The sequence below is a fragment of the Oncorhynchus clarkii genome, chromosome 27 (assembly GCF_045791955.1).
Source record: "Oncorhynchus clarkii lewisi isolate Uvic-CL-2024 chromosome 27, UVic_Ocla_1.0, whole genome shotgun sequence".
In the NCBI taxonomy this organism is placed as follows: Eukaryota; Metazoa; Chordata; class Actinopteri; order Salmoniformes; family Salmonidae; genus Oncorhynchus; species Oncorhynchus clarkii.
In genome coordinates, this window is record NC_092173.1 from 50,327,992 (window position 1) to 50,353,539 (window position 25,548).

The 25,548-nt window shown below is 45.2% G+C and overlaps 1 protein-coding gene across 1 annotated transcript in view; it reads right to left on the bottom strand.

The window, feature by feature from the left end:
• Nucleotides 1-25,548, bottom strand: part of LOC139385502 (contactin-5-like) — a 535,984-nt gene that overhangs the window by 217,228 nt on the left and 293,208 nt on the right. The window lies entirely within an intron of this gene.

Here is a 25,548-nt window from a genome sequence, read left to right on the forward strand (position 1 = left end):
GTCCCGCCTTGTCATTCAACAGACATTCCCCAGCCATGTCCCGCCTTGTCATTCAACAGACATTCCCCAGCCATGTCCAGCCTTGTCATTCAACAGACATTCCCCAGCCATGTCCAGCCATGTCATTCAACAGACATTCCCCAGCCATGTCCAGCCTTGTCATTCAACAGACATTCCCCAGCCATATCATTCAACAGACATTCCCCAGCCATGTCCAACCATGTCATTCAACAGACATTCCCCAGCCATGTCATTAAACAGAAATTCCCCAGCCATGTCCAGCCATGTCATTCAACAGACATTCCCCAGCCATGTCCAGCCTTGTCATTCAACAGACATTCCCCAGCCATGTCCAGCCTTGTCATTCAACAGACATTCCCCAGCCATGTCATTAAACAGACATTCCCCAGCCATGTCCAACAATGTCATTCAACAGACATTCACCAGCCTTGTCCAGCCTTGTCATTCAACAGACATTCCCCAGCCATGTCATTAAACAGACATTCCCCAGCCATGTCCAACCATGTCATTCAACAGACATTCCCCAGCCATGTCATTCAACAGACATTCCCCAGCCTTGTCATTCAACAGACATTCCCCAACCATGTCCAGCCTTGACATTCAAAAGACATTCCCCAGCCATGTCCAGCCATGTCATTCAACAGACATTCAACAGCCATGTCATTCAACAGACATTCCCCAGCCATGTCCAGCCATGTCATTCAACAGACAAAATCCCCAGCCATGTCCAACCATGTCATTCAACAGACATTCCCCAGCCTTGTCATTTAACAGACATTCCCCAGCCATGTCCAACCATGTCATTCAACAGACATTCCCCAGCCATGTAATTCAACAGACATTCCCCAGCCATGTCCAACCATGTCATTTAACAGACATTCCCCAGCCATGTCCAGCCATATCATTCAACAGACATTCCCCAGCCTTGTCATTTAACATACATTCCCCAGCCATGTCCAACCATGTCATTCAACAGACATTCCCCAGCCATGTCCAACCATGTCATTCAACAGACATTCCCCAGCCATGTCATTTAACAGACATTCCCCAGCCATGTCCAGTCATGTCATTCAACAGACATTCCCCAGCCATGTCCAGACATGTCATTCAACAGACATTCCCCAGCCATGTCCAGCAATGTCATTAAACAGACATTCCCCAGCCATGTAATTCAACAGACATTCCCCAGCCATGTCCAACCATGTCATTCAACAGACATTCCCCAGCCATGTCCAGCCATATCATTCAACAGACATTCCCCAGCCTTGTCATTTAACAGACATTCCCCAGCCATGTCATTCAACAGACATTCCCCAGCCATGTCATTCAACAGACATTCCCCAGCCTTGTCATTTAACAGACATTCCCCAGCCATGTCCAACCATGTCATTCAACAGACATTCCCCAGCCATGTCAGTAAACAGACATTCCCCAGCCATGTCCAACCATGTCATTTAACAGACATTCCCCAGCCATGTCAGTAAACAGACATTCCCCAGCCATGTCCAACCATGTCATTCAACAGACATTCCCCAGCCATGTCCAACCATGTCATTCAACAGACATTCCCCAGCCATGTCATTCAACAGACATTCCCCAGCCATGTCCAGACATGTCATTCAACAGACATTCCCCAGCCATGTCCAGCCATGTCATTCAACAGACATTCCCCAGCCATGTCCAACCATGTCATTCAACAGACATTCCCCAGCCATGTCATTAAACAGACATTCCCCAGCCATATCATTCAACAGACATTCCCCAGCCATGTCCAACCATGTCATTCAACAGACATTCCCCAGCCATGTCATTCAACAGACATTCCCCAGCCATGTCATTCAACAGACATTCCCCAGCCATGTCCAACCATGTCATTCAACAGACATTCCCCAGCCATGTCCAGCCATGTCATTCAACAGACATTCCCCAGCCATGTCAGTAAACAGACATTCCCCAGCCATGTCAGTAAACAGACATTCCCCAGCCATGTCCAGCCATGTCATTCAACAGACATTCCCCAGCCATGTCATTCAACATACATTGTCCAGACATTGTCCAGCCATGTCATTTAACAGACATTCCCCAGCCATGTCATTCAACAGACATTCCCCAGCCATGTCCAACCATGTCATTCAACAGACATTCCCCAGCCATGTCCAGCCATGTCATTCAACAGACATTCCCCAGCCATGTCAGTAAACAGACATTCCCCAGCCATGTCAGTAAACAGACATTCCCCAGCCATGTCCAGCCATGTCAGTAAACAGACATTCCCCAGCCATGTCCAACCATGTCATTTAACAGACATTCCCCAGCCATGTCCAGCCATGTCATTCAACAGACATTCCCCAGCCATGTCATTCAACAGACATTCCCCAGCCATGTCCAGCCATGTCATTCAACAGACATTCCCCAGCCATGTCATTCAACAGACATTCCCCAGCCTTGTCCAGCCTTGTCATTCAACAGACATTCCCCAGCCATGTCATTAAACAGACATTCCCCAGCCATGTCATTCAACAGACATTCCCCAGCCTTGTCCAGCCTTGTCATTCAACAGACATTCCCCAGCCATGTCATTCAACAGACATTCCCTAGCCATGTCCAACCATGTTATTCAACAGACATTCCCCAGCCATGTCATTCAACAGACATTCCCCAGCCACGTAATTCAAAAGACATTCCACAGCCATGTCCAACCATGTCATTTAACAGACATTCCCCAGCCATATCATTCAACAGACATTCCCCAGCCTTGTCATTTAACAGACATTCCCCAGCCATGTCATTCAACAGACATTCCCCAGCCATGTCATTCAACAGACATTCCCCAGCCTTGTCATTTAACAGACATTCCCCAGCCATGTCCAACCATGTCATTCAACAGACATTCCCTAGCCATATCCAACCATGTCATTCAACAGACATTCCCCAGCCATGTCATTTAACAGACATTCCCCAGCCATGTCATTTAACAGACCTTCTGCTGTTAGCATCCATTACTAACACCTAGCATCCATTACTAACACCTAGCATCCATTACTAACACCTAGCATCCATTACTAACACCTAGCATCCATTACTAACACCTAGCATTCATTACTAAAATCTAGCATCCATTACTAACACTTAGCATCCATTACTAACACCTAACATCCATTACTAACACCTAGCATCCATTACTAACACCCTCTGCTTTTAGCATCCATTACTAACACGTAGCATCCATTACTAACACATAGCATCCATTACTAACACCTAGCATCCATCACTAACACCTTCTGCTGTTAGCATCCATTACTAACACCTTCTGCTTCTAGCATCCATTACTAACACATAGCATCCATTACCAACACCTAGCATCCATTACTAAAACCTAGCATCCATTACTAAAACCTAGCATCCATTACTAACACCTCCTGCCCCTAGCATCCATTACTAACACCTAGCACCCATTACTAACACCTAGCATCCATTACTAACACCTAGCATCCATTACTAACACATTCTGCTGCTAGCATCCATTACTAACACCTAGCATCCATTACTAACACCTAGCATCCATTACTAACACATTCTGCTGCTAGCATCCATTACTAACACCTAGCATCCATTACTAACACCTAGCATCCATTACTAACACATCCTGCTCCTAGCATCCATTACTAACACCTAGCATCCATTTGTAACACATTCTGCTGCTGGCATCCATTTGTAACACATACTACTGCTAGCATCCATTTGTAACACCTCCTGCTGTGTGCGCCAGGCATCCCACCCCAGTGTTTGACCCATCACACCTTCAAATCCATTAGGACACCAAAGACATGTCAGATGGCATCCAGCACATTGGCAATAACACTCAGGGTCTGTTTACCATTATCCCTTTAATTAAATGAATTTTGCATGAGTGTAAGTGTGTGTGTGTGTGTGTGTGTGTGTGTGTGTGTGTGTGTGTGTGTGTGTGTGTGTGTGTGTGTGTGTGGTACTACAAGCATTTGTGAACACTACAACAAACATTACACAAGTTGAGCTGCTAAGCTTCAAAATGCCTTCATCTGTAGACCCTTTCATGACTTTATACACAGCTAGACAAACAGTACACACAAACACACATGAACAGACACACGGAAAAACACACACACACACACAAACACACATAAGACATAATAGACGGTAGGATGGACACACTCACGGACAGACTCACACATCCTTCCTTGTTTTATCGATGGAAATAAAGAACATAAACGATTAGGATTCTGTTGAGATGTGGGCTAATGGCTGTACATGTTGAGATGTGGCTAATGGCTGTACATGTTGAGATGTGGCTAATGGCTGTACATGTTGAGATGTGGCTAATGGCTGTACATGTTGAGATGTGGCTAATGGCTGTACATGTTGAGATGTGGCTAATGGCTGTACATGTTGAGATGTGGCTAATGGCTGTACATGTTGAGATGTGGCTAATGGCTGTACATGTTGAGATGTGGCTAATGGCTGTACATGTTGAGATGTGGGCTAATGGCTGTACATGTTGAGATGTGGCTAATGGCTGTACATGCTGAGATGTGGGCTAATGGCTGTACATGTTGAGATGTGGGCTAATGGCTGTACATGTTGAGATGTGGGCTAATGGCTGTACATGTTGAGACGTGGCTAATGGCTGTATATGTTGAGATGTGGGCTAATGGCTGTACATGCTGAGATGTGGCTAATGGCTGTACATGTTGAGATGTGGCTAATGGCTCTACATGTTGAGATGTGGGCTAATGGCTGTACATGCTGAGATGTGGCTAATGGCTGTACATGTTGAGATGTGGCTAATGGCTGTACATGTTGAGATGTGGGCTAATGGCTCTATATGTTGAGATGTGGCTAATGGCTGTACATGTTGAGATGTGGGCTAATGGCTGTACATGTTGAGATGTGGGCTAATGGCTGTACATGTTGAGATGTGGCTAATGGCTGTACATGTTGAGATGTGGCTAATGGCTGTACTTGTTGAGATGTGGCTAATGGCTGTACATGTTGAGATGTGGGCTAATGGCTGTACATGTTGAGATGTGGGCTAATGGCTGTACATGTTGAGATGTGGCTAATGGCTGTACATGCTGAGATGTGGGCTAATGGCTGTACATGTTGAGATGTGGCTAATGGCTGTACATGTTGAGATGTGGCTAATGGCTGTACATGTTGAGATGTGGCTAATGGCTGTACATGTTGAGATGTGGCTAATGGCTGTACATGTTGAGATGTGGCTAATGGCTGTACATGTTGAGATGTGGCTAATGGCTGTACATGTTGAGATGTGGCTAATGGCTGTACATGTTGAGCTGTACATGTTGAGATGTGGGCTAATGGCTGTACATGTTGAGATGTGGCTAATGGCTGTACATGTTGAGATGTGGGCTAATGGCTGTACATGTTGAGATGTGGCTAATGGCTGTACATGTTGAGATGTGGCTAATGGCTGTACATGTTGAGATGTGGGCTAATGGCTGTACATGTTGAGATGTGGCTAATGGCTGTACATGTTGAGATGTGGGCTAATGGCTGTACATGTTGAGATGTGGCTAATGGCTGTACATGTTGAGATGTGGCTAATGGCTGTACATGTTGAGACGTGGGCTAATGGCTGTACATGTTGAGATGTGGCTAATGGCTGTACATGTTGAGATGTGGCTAATGGCTGTACATGTTGAGACGTGGCTAATGGCTGTACATGTTGAGATGTGGGCTAATGGCTGTACATGTTGAGATGTGGCTAATGGCTGTACATGTTGAGATGTGGCTAATGGCTGTACATGTTGAGATGTGGCTAATGGCTGTACATGTTGAGATGTGGGCTAATGGCTGTACATGCTGAGATGTGGGCTAATGGCTGTACATGTTGAGATGTGGCTAATGGCTGTACATGTTGAGATGTGGGCTAATGGCTGTACATGTTGAGACGTGGGCTAATGGCTGTACATGTTGAGACGTGGCTAATGGCTGTACATGTTGAGATGTGGCTAATGGCTCTACATGTTGAGATGTGGGCTAATGGCTGTACATGTTGAGATGTGGGCTAATGGCTGTACATGTTGAGACGTGGGCTAATGGCTGTACATGTTGAGATGTGGCTAATGGCTCTACATGTTGAGATGTGGCTAATGGCTGTACATGTTGAGATGTGGCTAATGGCTCTACATACTGATATGTGGGCTAAAGGCTGTACATGTTGAGATGTGGGCTAATGGCTGTACATGTTGAGATGTGGCTAATGGCTGTACATGTTGAGATGTGGCTAGTTGCTGTACATGTTGAGACGTGGCTAATGGCTGTACATGTTGAGATGTGGGCTAATGGCTGTACATGTTGAGACGTGGGCTAATGGCTGTACATGTTGAGATGTGGCTAATGGCTCTACATGTTGAGATGTGGGCTAATGGCTGTACATGCTGAGATGTGGCTAATGGCTGTACATGTTGAGATGTGGGCTAATGGCTGTACATGTTGAGATGTGGGCTAATGGCTGTATATGTTGAGATGTGGCTAATGGCTGTACATGTTGAGATGTGGCTAATGGCTGTACATGTTGAGATGTGGCTAATGGCTGTACTTGTTGAGATGTGGCTAATGGCTGTAGATGTGGGCTAATGGCTGTACATGTTGAGATGTGGGCTAATGGCTGTACATGTTGAGATGTGGCTAATGGCTGTACATGCTGAGATGTGGGCTAATGGCTGTACATGTTGAGATGTGGCTAATGGCTCTACATGTTGAGATGTGGGCTAATGGCTGTACATGCTGAGATGTGGCTAATGGCTGTACATGTTGAGATGTGGGCTAATGGCTGTACATGTTGAGATGTGGGCTAATGGCTGTACATGTTGAGATGTGGGCTAATGGCTGTACATGTTGAGATGTGGCTAATGGCTGTACATGTTGAGATGTGGCTAATGGCTGTACTTGTTGAGATGTGGCTAATGGCTGTACATGTTGAGATGTGGGCTAATGGCTGTACATGTTGAGATGTGGGCTAATGGCTGTACATGTTGAGATGTGGCTAATGGCTGTACATGCTGAGATGTGGGCTAATGGCTGTACATGTTGAGATGTGGCTAATGTGTACATGTTGAGATGTGGCTAATGGCTGTACATGTTGAGATGTGGCTAATGGCTGTACATGTTGTGGCTAATGGCTGTACATGTTGAGATGTGGGCTAATGGCTGTACATGCTGAGATGTGGCTAATGGCTGTACATGTTGAGATGTGGCTAATGGCTGTACATGTTGAGATGTGGGCTAATGGCTGTACATGTTGAGATGTGGCTAATGGCTGTACATGTTGAGATGTGGGCTAATGGCTGTACATGTTGAGATGTGGCTAATGGCTGTACATGTTGAGATGTGGCTAATGGCTGTACATGTTGAGATGTGGGCTAATGGCTGTACATGTTGAGATGTGGCTAATGGCTGTACATGTTGAGATGTGGGCTGGCTGTACATGTTGAGATGTGGCTAATGGCTGTACATGGAGATGTGGCTAATGGCTGTACATGTTGAGACGTGGGCTAATGGCTGTACATGTTGAGATGTGGCTAATGGCTGTACATGTTGAGATGTGGCTAATGGCTGTACATGTTGAGACGTGGCTAATGGCTGTACATGTTGAGATGTGGGCTAATGGCTGTACATGTTGAGATGTGGCTAATGGCTGTACATGTTGAGATGTGGCTAATGGCTGTACATGTTGAGACGTGGCTAATGGCTGTACATGTTGAGATGTGGGCTGGTTGAGATGTGGCTAATGGCTGTACATGTTGAGATGTGGCTAATGGCTGTACATGTTGAGATGTGGCTAATGGCTGTACATGTTGAGATGTGGGCTAATGGCTGTACATGCTGAGATGTGGGCTAATGGCTGTACATGTTGAGATGTGGCTAATGGCTGTACATGTTGAGATGTGGGCTAATGGCTGTACATGTTGACAATGGCTGTACATGTTGAGATGTGGCTAATGGCTGTACATGTTGAGATGTGGCTAATGGCTGTACATGGCTAATGGCTGTACATGTTGAGACGTGGGCTAATGGCTGTACATGTTGAGATGTGGCTAATGGCTGTACATGTTGAGATGTGGCTAATGGCTGTACATGTTGAGACGTGGCTAATGGCTGTACATGTTGAGATGTGGGCTAATGGCTGTACATGTTGAGATGTGGCTAATGGCTGTACATGTTGAGATGTGGCTAATGGCTGTACATGTTGAGATGTGGCTAATGGCTGTACATGTTGAGATGTGGCTAATGGCTGTACATGTTGAGATGTGGGCTAATGGCTGTACATGTTGAGATGTGGCTAATGGCTGTACATGTTGAGATGTGGCTAATGGCTGTACATGTTGAGATGTGGGCTAATGGCTGTACATGTTGAGACGTGGGCTAATGGCTAATGGCTGTACATGTTGAGATGTGGCTAATGGCTGTACATGTTGAGATGTGGCTAATGGCTCTACATACTGATATGTGGGCTAAAGGCTGTACATGTTGAGATGTGGGCTAATGGCTGTACATGTTGAGATGTGGCTAATGGCTGTACATGTTGAGATGTGGCTAATGGCTGTACATGTTGAGATGTGGGCTAATGGCTGTACATGTTGAGACGTGGGCTAATGGCTGTACATGTTGAGATGTGGCTAATGGCTCTACATGTTGAGATGTGGCTAATGTGGCTAATGGCTGTACATGTTGAGATGTGGGCTAATGGCTGTACATGTTGAGATGTGGCTAATGGCTGTACATGTTGAGATGTGGCTAATGGCTGTACATGTTGAGATGTGGCTAATGGCTGTACATGTTGAGATGTGGGCTGTACATGTTGAGATGTGGCTAATGGCTGTACATGTTGAGATGTGGCTAATGGCTGTACATGTTGAGATGTGGGCTAATGGCTGTACATGTTGAGATGTGGCTAATGGCTGTACATGTTGAGATGTGGGCTAATGGCTGTACATGTTGAGATGTGGCTAATGGCTGTACATGTTGAGATGTGGCTAATGGCTGTACATGTTGAGATGTGGGCTAATGGCTGTACATGTTGAGATGTGGCTAATGGCTGTACATGTTGAGATGTGGGCTAATGGCTGTACATGTTGAGATGTGGCTAATGGCTGTACATGTTGAGATGTGGCTAATGGCTGTACATGTTGAGATGTGGGCTAATGGCTGTACATGTTGAGATGTGGCTAATGGCTGTACATGTTGAGATGTGGCTAATGGCTGTACATGTTGAGAAGTGGCTAATGGCTGTACATGTTGAGATGTGGGCTAATGGCTGTACATGTTGAGATGTGGCTAATGGCTGTACATGTTGAGATGTGGCTAATGGCTGTACATGTTGAGATGTGGCTAATGGCTGTACATGTTGAGATGTGGGCTAATGGCTGTACATGCTGAGATGTGGGCTAATGGCTGTACATGTTGAGATGTGGCTAATGGCTGTACATGTTGAGATGTGGGCTAATGGCTGTACATGTTGAGACGTGGGCTAATGGCTGTACATGTTGAGACGTGGCTAATGGCTGTACATGTTGAGATGTGGCTAATGGCTCTACATGTTGAGATGTGGGCTAATGGCTGTACATGTTGAGATGTGGGCTAATGGCTGTACATGTTGAGACGTGGGCTAATGGCTGTACATGTTGAGATGTGGCTAATGGCTCTACATGTTGAGATGTGGCTAATGGCTGTACATGTTGAGATGTGGCTAATGGCTCTACATACTGATATGTGGGCTAAAGGCTGTACATGTTGAGATGTGGGCTAATGGCTGTACATGTTGAGATGTGGCTAATGGCTGTACATGTTGAGATGTGGCTAGTTGCTGTACATGTTGAGACGTGGCTAATGGCTGTACATGTTGAGATGTGGGCTAATGGCTGTACATGTTGAGACGTGGGCTAATGGCTGTACATGTTGAGATGTGGCTAATGGCTCTACATGTTGAGATGTGGGCTAATGGCTGTACATGCTGAGATGTGGCTAATGGCTGTACATGTTGAGATGTGGGCTAATGGCTGTACATGTTGAGATGTGGGCTAATGGCTGTATATGTTGAGATGTGGCTAATGGCTGTACATGTTGAGATGTGGCTAATGGCTGTACATGTTGAGATGTGGCTAATGGCTGTACATGTTGAGATGTGGGCTAATGGCTGAGATGTGGCTAATGGCTGTACATGTTGAGATGTGGCTAATGGCTGTACATGTTGAGATGTGGCTAATGGCTGTACATGTTGAGATGTGGGCTAATGGCTGTACATGTTGAGATGTGGGCTAATGGCTGTACATGTTGAGATGTGGGCTAATGGCTCTACATGTTGAGATGTGGCTAATGGCTGTACATGTTGAGATGTGGGCTAATGGCTGTACATGTTGAGATGTGGGCTAATGGCTGTACATGTTGAGATGTGGCTAATGGCTGTACATGTTGAGATGTGGCTAATGGCTGTACATGTTGAGATGTGGCTAATGGCTGTACATGTTGAGATGTGGGCTAATGGCTGTACATGCTGAGATGTGGCTAATGGCTGTACATGTTGAGATGTGGCTAATGGCTCTACATGTTGAGATGTGGCTAATGGCTGTACATGTTGAGATGTGGGCTAATGGCTGTACATGTTGAGATGTGGGCTAATGGCTGTACATGTTGAGATGTGGGCTAATGGCTGTACATGTTGAGATGTGGCTAATGGCTGTACATGTTGAGATGTGGCTAATGGCTGTACATGTTGAGATGTGGCTAATGGCTGTACATGTTGAGATGTGGGCTAATGGCTGTACATGCTGAGATGTGGCTAATGGCTGTACATGTTGAGATGTGGCTAATGGCTCTACATGTTGAGATGTGGCTAATGGCTGTACATGTTGAGATGTGGCTAATGGCTCTACATGTTGAGATGTGGCTAATGGCTGTACATGTTGAGATGTGGCTAATGGCTCTACATGTTGAGATGTGGCTAATGGCTGTACATGTTGAGATGTGGCTAATGGCTGTACATGTTGAGATGTGGCTAATGGCTGTACATGTTGAGATGTGGCTAATGGCTCTACATGTTGAGATGTGGCTAATGGCTGTATATGTTGAGATGTGGCTAATGGCTGTACATGCTGAGATGTGGCTAATGGCTGTACATGTTGAGATGTGGGCTAATGGCTGTACATGTTGAGATGTGGCTAATGGCTGTACATGCTGAGATGTGGCTAATGGCTGTACATGTTGAGATGTGGGCTAATGGCTGTACATGCTGAGATGTGGCTAATGGCTGTACATGTTGAGATGTGGCTAATGGCTCTACATGTTGAGATGTGGCTAATGGCTGTACATGCTGAGATGTGGCTAATGGCTGTACATGTTGAGATGTGGGCTAATGGCTGTACATGTTGAGATGTGGCTAATGGCTGTACATGTTGAGATGTGGGCTAATGGCTGTACATGTTGAGATGTGGCTAATGGCTGTACATGTTGAGAAAAAACAACACAGCTAGACAAACTGTACATGTTCTTTGGCCTGTTTTATGTTCCAATTTAATTTCTTTATTGAGCCAATTAATTCTTCTTCTTTATGATTTCTTGTTTATGGCAAGTCAGGTCAACCAATTACATGATACAGTCTGTGTCTTGAAACCTGTCAAAGCCTCTTTAAATCCCAGTCTTGATGAAAGTCGATTATTAAACATTTGGTTTCACATCCTGCTCCAAGTGAAGGAAGTAACGGAAACATTTGAGTTGGAGGAAAAATAAATGGAAAGATTATTTAGAAACCCAAATAACAAAGGAAGATATCTAACTCGTATGTCAGGGATTAATATCTAGACTAACTCGTATGTCAGGGATTAACATCTAGACTAACTCGTATGTCAGGGATTAATACCTAGGCTAACTCGTATGTCAGGGATTAGTATCTAGACTAACCAGTATTTCAGGGATTAATATCGAGGCTAACTCGTAAATCAGGGATTAGTATCTAGACTAACTCGTATGTCAGGGATTAGTATCTAGACTAACTAGTATGTCAGGGATTAGTATCTAGACTAACTTGTATGTCAGGGATCAGTATCTAGACTAACTCGTATGTCAGGGATTAGTATCTAGACTAACTCGTATGTCAGGGATTAATATCTAGACTAACTCGTATGTCAGGGACTAATATCTAGACTAACTCGTATGTCAGGGATTAACATCTAGACTAACTCATATGTCAGGGATTAACATCTAGACTAACTCGTATGTCAGGGATTAATATCTCCAAACGTATTTTTGTTTAGCTTTATAGCGCTATATAAATGCTCCAGGGATAAATTCATCAGCATTTCAGACATTGTTTTTCTAGATTTAGATCATAACACAACATCTAGCACAGCAAATCCATCAGTAGAGATCTTTCCAGAGCATGAGTGGCCTTGTTGCACTACATGTAATGAGAACATGAATAAGGGGTCATTACAGCTGTCCTTGCTCATTCCTGATTAATTTGAGGTTTTAGACAAATCTGGAGTTGACCAAATCTCCAGACACATATTTTTATTTTTTTGGTGTGGGGGGGGGGGGTCTACCCACTGGAGAGTTATGCTTCCCTCTCAACGCCACTTTGTTGATTCAATGCAGGTAGAACTAGTTACATTGCTGCTGTTTACGATGAAAAGGTAAAGAAAATAGTTAATCTATTTTGTTGCGCTGTTAAATTTGTATTGGTTGTTTCCTATCTGATGTACTCAAGGTGTTTGTTACATATCATTTGAGCTGCATGTACCACAAGAAAATGGTATCATTTCAGCTACATTCCCTGACAAATGACCACAGATTTATCACAAATTCACAACAGTCTGTTTGATTGAAGTATGTGTTCCAACATCGAGCTGCAGTTTTGGAATAATTGCATCCTTTCTATTTTCCACTGCGACCTGCCATTTAGCATTGATTTGCCGACGGCAAGTCTATAACCTAAACATAGACAGGTTCCACAATGAAAATATGCAAAAACATTAGTTTGATAAAGACAAAGAGAGTATTTTCGTCAGAATCATTAAGCTTAGCACTACTCACCAAACAGATGTTGTTGTCACACCCTGATCTGTCTCACCTGTCCTCGTTATTGTCTCCACCCCCTCCAGGTGTCGCTTATTTTCCCCTGTGTATTTATCCCTGTGTTTCCTGTCTCTAAGTGCCAGTTCATCTTGTATGTTTTTCAAGTCAACCAGCGTGTATTCCTGTACTCCTGCTTCTATTCTGTTTGTGCTAGTCCTCCCTGTACCAGTGCATTTATCCCTGTGTTTCCTGTCTCTCTGTACCAGTGTATTTATCCCTGTGTTTCCTGTCTCTCTGTACCAGTGTATTTATCCCTGTGTTTCCTGTCTCTCTGTACCAGTGTATTTATCCCTGTGTTTCCTGTCTCTCTGTGTCAGTGTATTTATCCCTGTGTTTCCTGTCTCTCTGTACCAATGTATTTATCCCTGTGTTTCCTGTCTCTCTGTTCCAGTGCATTTATCCCTGTGTTCTGTGTCTCTCTGTACCAGTGTATTTATCCCTGTGTTTCCTGTCTCTGTACCAGTGTATTTATCCCTGTGTTTTCTGTCTCTCTGTGTCAGTGTATTTATCCCTGTGTTTCCTGTCTCACTGTACCAGTGTAGTTATCCCTGTGTTTCCTATCTCTCTGTACCTGTGTATTGTCATGACGTTGCTCTCCTTGGGTACAGCGAGCACCATCCCCCTCTTTCTGTCTCCTACACTCAGGCTGCTCCAACCTCAGGCCGTAAATTCCTGGAGGAGATTATCTCCTCATGGCCACAGTATAGAGAGAGAGTGAGTTTTCATAGAGAGAACAAAGGAATTTCATCCACCTCACAGAATTTGAGGTTCGAACAACATTTATGTTCTGGAGAGGTAAAAAAGTTGGGTGAGGAATCCAGCTACGAACTGGTCCGTTTGGTACAATTACGTGAAACTCATGGGAGACAATATGGCAACATTACCATAACACTGTTTATATAATATCCTCAGATTTGAGGTTTACATCTAATTGTTGTATAAGATGAATGAGTGAGGATGATACTGTTTGTGAAATTGTGTAATGTGATTTTGGACTGTTTATTGAAGGAAACTCCAATTCCCTTTGGAGTTTAACTAAATCAGAGGACCGCCCATGAGTAGTTAGGACCTGGTGTCATGAGACAGCCTTTTTCTGCTCTTCCGAATAAAACCCCCACCTTGAGAATTTCTCAACAGACCATGTTTCTCTCAATTACGAGAGGACCAAGGTTGAGACCAGCTTACCTCGATAACAAGAGGGCCAAGGTTTGAGTAGGTGGCTGAATCTTTTAACCATACCACATGGTTAAACTCTTAGACTATCGATACCGACAGAATAAGAACAAGTCTTTGATATTAATTACTAGTCTGCAGCTAGGAATTCGGTATCATTGAACGCGAAGACCGACAACCGCCGAAACATCTATCTATAACGACATTAATGAATGTCACTCTGAACTATCCATTCTAACCACGACAGAGAGAGGGCGGACAAACTCTCCAACAGAAACAAACTTTTCAAAAGAGATCCCGATGACACACTGAGCGTAAATATACATATTGATTGCAATTATTCCCGAATGAGTGAGCATTCAAGTGCAAAGGAATAGCATTTCAATTGTTATAATTATCAACTGTGTGTTGTCTCATCTCAGTCGACCCCCACTTCCCTTTTGTCCACCAAGCCGCGATACCGGTTTAGCCCACTAGGGAAACTCCGTTATCATTTCCTTGTAACTATCTACTGTTTGTTTATGCATTTCTTTGAATCACTAAGTTAGTAAATAAATTATTTAAGACAATTGATGTATGGATGACTCATCGTAAAGACTGGGTTCGTGAAGATCAAGAATTTACAAAGTTTGGAAGGAGACTAACGTGAGGTAAAATAAATAATTAATTAACTAAGATGACTAATTGATCAGATATTAAAATATATCTGAAAAGTTGTATGAGGAAAATTATAACTTTGTAATCTGAATATTTTCCTTGGTTCCCCGACTTCCTAGTTAATTACATTTGCCTGATTAGTTAATCACGAAATGTTAATTACAGAGAATCTTTGATAAAAACTATGAGTCTTCAGTTAATGATAGTGAAGACACAACAGTATTTATCCCTGTGTTTCCTGTCTCTCTGTACCAGTGTATTTATCCCTGTGTTTCCTGTCTCTCTGTACCAGTGTATTTATCCCTGTGTTTCCTGTCTCTCTGTGCCAGTGTATTTATCCCTGTGCTTCCTGTCTCACTGTACCAGTGTATTTATCCCTGTGTTTCCTGTCTCTCTGTACCAGTGTATTTATCCCTGTGTTTCCTGTCTCTCTGTACCAGTGTATTTATCCCTGTGTTTCCTGTCTCTCTCTACCAGTGTATTTATCCCTGTGTTTCCTGTCTCTCTGTACCAGTGTATTTATCCCTGTGTTCCTGTGTCTCTGTTCCAGTGTATTTATCCCTGTGTTTCCTGTCTCTCTGTTCCAGTGTATTTATCCCTGTGCTTCCTGTCTCTCTGTACCAGTGTATTTAACCCTGTGTTTCCTGTCTCTCTGTACCAGTGTATTTATCCCTGTGTTTCCTGTCTCTCTGTACCAGTGTATTTATCCCTGTGTTTCCTGTCTCTCTGTGCCAGTTTGTCTTGTATGTTCCAAGTCAACCAGCATTTTCCCCATAATCCTGCCTTTGCAATTCTCTTTATCTAGTCGTCCCGGTTTTGACCCTTGCCTGTTCTGGACTCCGTACCCGCCTGCCTGCCTTGACTACGAGCCATTCTGCTACTCTGTACCTCATGAACTCTGATCTGGTTTTGATTTTTTTGCCAGAAGAGTACCCTCCCCCCTGTCACTCTGACTGGACCAGGAGAAGAGTACCCTCCCCCCTGTCACTCTACCTAGTAAGGGGTTATTTCCAAGGTGAACCACGGAGCAAAGCTATGCTTGGCAGGACAGTCTAGTGCATGCAGACAGTATCGTCAGTGAACGAGGAGAGAGTGCAGAGCAACACACAGCATTTGATTTGAATTTAGCTTCTGGTGATGGGCAGGACTTGCAGGGTGTATGTTTGTAAATTAATTTGATCAAGCTAAGTAGCCTATTGATTCGTTCTTGATGAATAAATACAACTAAAGCGTTTGGTTTCTCTGTAAGCCATTTCAAACTATCAATAAAGTTATAGTAGCTTGTTTCTAACTATCTTATCTGCCTGCTACCAAGGCTGTTAGACTTTAGAAAAACAAGCAAAAATGTATTACTGAATGTACTGAATAAAAACTGACATACCTTTCGATATTTTACCCAGATCTCTACAGAGATATTGTGTTTCTTTAAAACAGCTCAGGAGGTATGAACATACAGGCTGTAGAAAACGTTTATTTCAGGTGTTTGACAACCTTCTCCTCCCGTTGCGTAGTGAAGGAAAGACCCATGACTTTACCACAGGGGTGTAACAGAGCCACGATGCAGTGAGGCAGGTTTGATTAAGAGTGTTAGAACCAGGGCAGGACAGAGGTGAGGCAACACACAGATCCTGCTTGAGCTTCGAAACCTCCAAGGTAATTACCATCTACTTTCACTGGGGCACAGATGCCAACATCTCACTGGAAAGAGGCATAGATTGAACCCTCTGATTGGTCAGACTCCAGCATCTGGGGGAAGACACAGCTTGCAAGAGCCGAAGGGTTCAGCAGCGAGGTGTGCCAATATAATTTTCATCCTTTTAGACCCAAATTCTCGGTACGGGCTGAATATGCGAGAGGCGTCTGCCAAGAAAGTGTTTGGTGTAATGGGCTGTACGGCTGAATGGAGCATCGTATTAGACACCTTTATGTTGTGGAGCCTACCTTCTGAGAGAGACGACCCTCTGAGAGAACCTACCCTCTGAGAGAGACTACCCTCTGAGAGAGCCTACCTTCTGAGAGAGCATACCTTCTGAGAGAGCCTACCCTCTGAGAGAGCCTACCCTCTGAGAGAGCCTACCTTCTGAGAGAGACAACCTTCTGAGAGAGACTAACCTCTTAGAGAGACTACCCTCTTAGAGAGACTACCCTCTTAGAGAGACTACCCTCTGAGAGAGCCGACCTTCTGAGAGAGACTACCCTCTGAGAGAGCCTACCTTCTGAGAGAGACAACCTTCTGAGAGAGACTAACCTCTTAGAGAGACTACCCTCTTAGAGAGACTACCCTCTTAGAGAGACTACCCTCTGAGAGAGCCGACCTTCTGAGAGAGCCGACCTTCTGAGAGAGACTACCTTCTGAGAGAGACTACCTTCTGAGAGAAGACCTTCTGAGCGAGACGACCCACAGAGAGACGACCCTCAGAGAGACAACCCTCAGAGAGACGACCCTCAGAGAGACGACCCTTAGAGAGACGACCCTCAGAGAGAACCTACCCTCTGAGAGACGACCTTCTGAGAGAGACTACCCTCTTAGAGAGACTACCCTCTTAGAGAGACTACCTTCTGAGAGAGACGACCTTCTGAGAGAGACGACCTTCTGAGAGAGACGACCCTCTTAGAGAGCCTACCTCTGAGAGAGACGACCTTCTGAGAGAGCCTAACTTCTGAGAGAGACGACCTTCTAAGAGAGACGACCTTCTGAGAGAGCCTACCTTCTGAGAGAGCCGACCTTCTGAGAGAGACTACCTTCTTAGAGAGCCTACCTTCTGAGAGAGCCTACCTTCTGAGAGAGCCTACCTTCTGAGAGAGACTACCTTCTGAGAGAGACTACCCTCAGAGAGATGACCCTCTGAGAGAGACTACCTTCTGAGAGAGACAACCTTCTGAGAGAGCCTACCTTCTGAGAGAGCCTACCTTCTGAGAGAGACTACCCTCAGAGAGGACCCTCTGAGAGAACCTACCCTCTAAGACAACTTACCCTCTGAGAGAGACAACCTTCTGAGAGAGCCTAACTTCTGAGAGAGACGACCTTCTAAGAGAGACGACCTTCTGAGAGAGCCTACCTTCTGAGAGAGCCAACCTTCTGAGAGAGACGACCTTCTGAGAGAGACGACCTTCTGAGAGAGACGACCTTCTTAGAGACGACCTTCTGAGAGAGACAACCTTCTGAGAGAGACGACCCTCTTAGAGAGACGACCCTCTGAGAGAGACTACCTTCTGAGAGAGACGACCTGAGAGAGACGACCTTCTGAGAGAGACGACCTTCTGAGAGAGACAACCTTCTGGGAGAGACTACCTTCTGAGAGAGCCTACCTTCTGAGAGAACCTACCCTCTGAGCGAGACTACCTTCTGAGAGAGCCTACCTTCTGAGAGAGACTACCTTCTGAGAGAGACAACCCTCAGAGTGACGACCCTCTGAGAGAGACGACCCTCTGAGAGAACCTACCCTCTGAGAGAGACTATCTTCTGAGAGAGACGACCTTCTGAGAGAGACGACCCTCTGAGAGAACCTACCCTCCGAGAGATCCTACCCTCTGAGAGAACCTACCCTCTGAGAGAGACTACCTTCTGAGAGAGATGACCTTCTGAGAGAGACACCTTCTGAGAGAGACAACCTTCTTAGAGAGACTACCCTCTGAGATGAGAGAGACTACCTTCTGAGAGAAACTACCTTCTGAGAGAGCCTACCTTCTGAGAGAGACTACCCTCTGAGAGAGCCTACCTTCTGAGAGAGACTACCTTCTGAGAGAGCCTACCCTCTGAGAGTCTACCCTCTGAGAGAGACGACCCTCAGAGAGACGACCCTCAGAGAGACGACCCTCAGAGAGACGACCCTCAGAGAGAACCTACCCTCTGAGAGAAGCTACCCTCTGAGAGAAGCTACCCTCTGAGAGAGTCTACCCTATTAGAGAACCTACCATCTGAGAGAGACTACCCTATTAGAGAGTCTCTTGGTTTTTAAATTCCCTTCCCCGACAACCTCACCACACCATTTAATTAAATACCCCTCCCTGATAACCTCCCCAAACCATTTAATTAAATACCCCTCCCTGATAACCTCACCACACCATTCAATTAAATACCCCTCCCTGATAACCTTTCCACACCATTTAATTAAATACCCCTCCACGATAACCTCCCCAAACCATTTAATTAAATACCCCTCCACGATAACCTCCCCAAACCATTTAATTAAATACCCCTCCATGATAACCTCCCCAAACCATTTAATTAAATACCCCTCCACGATAACCTCCCCAAACCATTTAATTAAATACCCCTCCCCAATAACCTCACCACACCATTTAATTAAATACCCCTCCCGATAACTTCCCCAAACCATTTAATTAAATACCCCTTCCCCGATAACCTCACCACACCATTTAATGAAATACCCCTCCCCGATAACCTCCCCAAACCTTTTAATTAAATACCCTCCCCGATAACCTCCCCAAACCATTTAATTAAATACCCCTCCCCGATAACAACACCAAACCATTTAATGAAATACCCATCCCTGATAACCTCCCTAAACCATTTAATTAAATACACCTCCCTGATAACCTGACCACACCATTTAATTAAATACCCCTCCCTGATAACCTCCCCAAACCATTTAATTAAATACCCCTCCCTGATAACCTGACCACACCATTTAATTAAATACCCCTCCCTGATAACCTCCCTAAACCATTTAATTAAATACCCCTCCCCGATAACCTCCCCAAACCATTTAATTAAATACCCCTCCCCGATAACCTCCCCAAACCATTTCATTAAATACCCCTCCCCGATAACCACACCACACCATTTAATTAAATACCCCTCCCCAATAACCTCCCCAAACCATTTAATGAAATACCCCTCCCCGATAACCGCCCCAAACCATTTAATTAAATACCCCTCCCTGATAACCTCCCCAAACCATTTAATTAAATACCCTCCCCGATAACCTCCCCAAACCATTTAATTAAATACCCCTCCCCGATAACCTCCCCAAACCATTTAATTAAATACCCCTCCCCGATAACCTCCCCAAACCATTTAATTAAATACCCCTCCCTGATAACCTCCCCAAACCATTTAATTAAATACCCCTCCCTGATAACCTCCCCAAACCATTTAATTAAATACCCTCCCCGATAACCTCCCCAAACCATTTAATTAAATACCCCTCCCCGATAAACTCCCCAAACCATTTAATTAAATACCCCTCCCTGATAACCTCACCACACCATTTAATTAAATACCCCTCCCTGATAACCTCCCCAAACCATTTAATTAAATACCCCTCCCCGATAACAACACCAAACCATTTAATGAAATACCCCTCCCTGATAACCTCCCCAAACCATTTAATTAAATACCCCTCCCTGATAACCTGACCACACCATTTAATTAAATACCCCTCCCTGATAACCTCCCCAAACCATTTAATTAAATACCCCTCCCTGATAACCTCCCCAAACCATTTAATTAAATACCCCTCCCCGATAACCTCCCCACACCATTCATTGGCCACAAATATGGATAATACAACAATTCTTTATTCCACCAGCTGAGGTAAGAAAGCAACCTGTTACTAGAAGAAGGAGAATGCCTAACATGTCTAACTGTCTAACATGTCCTAGCAGAATTTCTCCTCTGCTTGTGTTCTTGTATGAATCAGTGTTTTAATGACGTCTGAACATAGGTCTGACATCCAGATCACGGGGACCACTTCCTCTCCTCATATTCCATCTTTGTAAATGAGAGGAACAATCTGATTTACTATGGTAATGAGCTTAGCGTTATGTATGTCTCCAAGGAGTGCTTCACAACAAGGTTATTCAAATGCAGACAGAAAGAGATGAGCTGGAGAGGACATCGTACCTCATAGCGAGGTAAAATGCTAAATACCTGCTGCCACATCATCTGCATTGCCAACCGATACCTGTTTTCCCGGGGCATGAAAGTCCTTTTCATTTAAACGCATTAGGAACCTTGGAGCACATTTTCAATGACCCTCTGAAACCTTGACAATGACTAACACCAGCGCTGCACTAGGTGATGATGAGTGGCGCTGCACTAGGTGATGATGAGTGGCGCTGCACTAGGTGATGATGAGTGGCGCTGCACTAGGTGATGAGTGGCGCTGCACTAGGTGATGATGAGTGGCGCTGCACTAGGTGATGATGAGTGGCGCTGCACTAGGTGATGAGTGGCGCTGCACTAGGTGATGATGAGTGGCGCTGCACTAGGTGATGATGAGTGGCGCTGCACTAGGTGATGATGAGTGGCGCTGCACTAGGTGATGATGAGTGGCGCTGCACTAGGTGATGATGAGTGGCGCTGCACTAGGTGATGAGTGGCGCTGCACTAGGTGATGATGAGTGGCGCTGCACTAGGTGATGATGAGTGGCGCTGCACTAGGTGATGATGAGTGGCGCTGCACTAGGTGATGATGAGTGGCGCTGCACTAGGTGATGATGAGTGGCGCTGCACTAGGTGATGATGAGTGGCGCTGCACTAGGTGATGATGAGTGGCGCTGCACTAGGTGATGATGAGTGGCGCTGCACTAGGTGATGATGAGTGGCGCTGCACTAGGTGATGATGAGTGGCGCTGCACTAGGTGATGATGAGTGGCGCTGCACTAGGTGATGATGAGTGGCGCTGCACTAGGTGATGATGAGTGGCGCTGCACTAGGTGATGATGAGCGCCGCTGCACTAGGTGATGATGAGTGGCGCTGCACTAGGTGATGATGAGTGGCGCTGCACTAGGTGATGATGAGCGACCCTCTGTGTAGCCAGATGTATCAAAAATCTACTCAGGTTAGAGAAGAGAGAGAAAGAGAGAGAGAGAGAAACACCTGAATCCAACACCTCTCCTCTCCTTTCTCCAGCACCGCCGTCCGAGCCTAGACCCCTGAGAGGCTAACAGTATAAAAAGACCTAGCATCCCATTCACCAATGACAACCATTGATTCAGTTAATTTTATGCGGGAGAGATGATTTCCCTGATGGCTGGTTTGGCCAGGGCACATTGTGCGTGATTAGAGAAAGCTACAAATGATAAAGCTTCCTGACCATCTATTCTTGACACTGTCAGCAGAGCTGAGGCCCTTGGCCAACCAAGGGGAAAACACATTTCAAATGAATATCTGATGTATGCTTATGTAAACACATTACAGGAAGTGAAATATTAGACCACTTCCGGGTGGCGTGCCTGAGTGCTCATGTATTACAGTACCTAAATCTGCCATTAGGTTTCCACCTGGGAATCACGTCATGATGACAGTCAATCTGCCATTAGGTTTACACCTGGGAATCACGTCATGATGACAGTCAATCTGCCATTAGGTTTCCACCTGGGAATCACGTCATGATGACAGTCAATCTGCCCATTAGGTTTACACCTGGGAATCACGTCATGATGACAGTCAATCTGCCATTAGGTTTCCACCTGGGAATCACGTCATGATGACGTCATGATGACAGTCAATCTGCCATTAGGTTTCCACCTGGGAATCACATCATGATGACAGTCAATCTGCCATTAGGTTTCCACCTGGGAATCACGTCATGATGACAGTCAATCTGCCCATTAGGTTTCCACCTGGGAATCACGTCATGATGACAGTGAATCTGCCATTAGGTTTCCACCTGGGAATCACGTCATGATGACAGTCAATCTGCCATTAGGTTTCCGCCTGGGAATCACGTCATGATGACAGTCAATCTGCAATTAGGTTTCCACCTGGGAATCACGTCATGATGACGTCATGATGGCAGTCAATCTGCCATTAGGTTTCCACCTGGGAATCACGTCATGATGACAGTCAATCTGCCATTAGGTTTCCACTTGGGAATCACGTCATGATGACAGTCAATCTGCCATTAGGTTTCCACCTAGGAATCACATCATGATGACAGTAAATCTGCCCATTAGGTTTCCACCTGGGAATCACGTCATGATGACAGTCATTCTGCCATTAGGTTTCCACCTGGGAATCACGTCATGATGACGTCATGATGACAGTCAATCTGCCATTAGGTTTCCACCTGGGAATCACGTCATGATGACAGTAAATCTGCCCATTAGGTATCCACCTGGGAATCACGTCATGATGACAGTCAATCTGCCATTAGGTTTCCACCTGGGAATCACGTCATGATGACAGTCAATCTGCCCATTAGGTTTCCACCTGGGAATCACGTCATGATGACAGTGAATCTGCCATTAGGTTTCCACCTGGGAATCACGTCATGATGACAGTCAATCTGCCATTAGGTTTCCACCTGGGAATCACGTCATGATGACAGTCAATCTGCCATTAGGTTTCCACCTGGGAATCACGTCATCATGACGTCATGATGACAGTCAATCTGACATTAGGTTTACACCTGGGAATCACGTCATGATGACAGTCAATCTGCCATTAGGTTTCCACCTGGGAATCACGTCATGATGACAGTCAATCTGCCATTAGGTTTCCACCTGGGAATCACGTCATGATGACGTCATGATGACAGTCAATCTGCCATTAGGTTTCCACCTGGGAATCACGTCATGATGACAGTCAATCTGCCATTAGGTTTCCACCTGGGAATCACGTCATAATGACGTCATGATGACAGTCAATCTGCCATTAGGTTTCCACCTGGGAATCACGTCATGATGACAGTCAATCTGCCATTAGGTTTCCACCTGGGAATCACGTCATGATGACAGTCAATCTGCCATTAGGTTTCCACTTGGGAATCACGTCATGATGACCGTCAATCTGCCATTAGGTTTCCACCTGGGAATCACGTCATGATGACAGTCAATCTGCCCATTAGGTTTGCACCTGGGAATCACGTCATGATGACAGTCAATCTGCCATTAGGTTTCCACCTGTGAATCACGTCATGATGACAGTCAATCTGCCATTAGGTTTCCACCTGGGAATCACGTCATGATGACAGTCAATCTGCCCATTAGGTTTACACCTGGGAATCACGTCATGATGACGTCATGATGACAGTCAATCTGCCATTAGGTTTCCACCTGGGAATCACATCATGATGACAGTCAATCTGCCATTAGGTTTCCACCTGGGAATCACGTCATGATGACAGTCAATCTGCCCATTAGGTTTCCACCTGGGAATCACGTCATGATGACAGTGAATCTGCCATTAGGTTTCCACCTGGGAATCACGTCATGATGACAGTCAATCTGCCATTAGGTTTCCACCTGGGAATCACGTCATGATGACAGTCAATCTGCCATTAGGTTTCCACCTGGGAATCACGTCATGATGACGTCATGATGACAGTCAATCTGCCATTAGGTTTCCACCTGGGAATCACGTCATGATGACAGTAAATCTGCCCATTAGGTATCCACCTGGGAATCACGTCATGATGACAGTCAATCTGCCATTAGGTTTCCACCTGGGAATCACGTCATGATGATAGTCAATCTGCCCATTAGGTTTCCACCTGGGAATCACGTCATGATGACAGTGAATCTGCCATTAGGTTTCCACCTGGGAATCACGTCATGATGACAGTCAATCTGCCATTAGGTTTCCACCTGGGAATCACGTCATGATGACAGTCAATCTGCCATTAGGTTTCCACCTGGGAATCACGTCATCATGACGTCATGATGACAGTCAATCTGACATTAGGTTTACACCTGGGAATCACGTCATGATGACAGTCAATCTGCCATTAGGTTTCCACCTGGGAATCACGTCATGATGACAGTCAATCTGCCATTAGGTTTCCACCTGGGAATCACGTCATAATGACGTCATGATGACAGTCAATCTGCCATTAGGTTTCCACCTGGGAATCACGTCATGATGACAGTCAATCTGCCATTAGGTTTCCACCTGGGAATCACGTCATGATGACGTCATGATGACAGTCAATCTGCCATTAGGTTTCCACCTGGGAATCACGTCATGATGACAGTCAATCTGCCATTAGGTTTCCACCTGGGAATCACGTCATGATGACAGTCAATCTGCCATTAGGTTTCCACTTGGGAATCACGTCATGATGACCGTCAGTCTGCCATTAGGTTTCCACCTGGGAATCACGTCATGATGACAGTCAATCTGCCCATTAGGTTTGCACCTGGGAATCACGTCATGATGACAGTCAATCTGCCATTAGGTTTCCACCTGTGAATCACGTCATGATGACAGTCAATCTGCCATTAGGTTTCCACCTGGGAATCACGTCATGATGACAGTCAATCTGCCCATTAGGTTTACACCTGGGAATCACGTCATGATGACAGTCAATCTGCCATTAGGTTTCCACCTGGGAATCACGTCATGATGACGTCATGATGACAGTCAATCTGCCATTAGGTTTCCACCTGGGAATCACATCATGATGACAGTCAATCTGCCATTAGGTTTCCACCTGGGAATCACGTCATGATGACAGTCAATCTGCCCATTAGGTTTCCACCTGGGAATCACGTCATGATGACAGTCAATCTGCCATTAGGTTTCCACCTGGGAATCACGTCATGATGACAGTCAATCTGCCATTAGGTTTCCACCTGGGAATCACGTCATGATG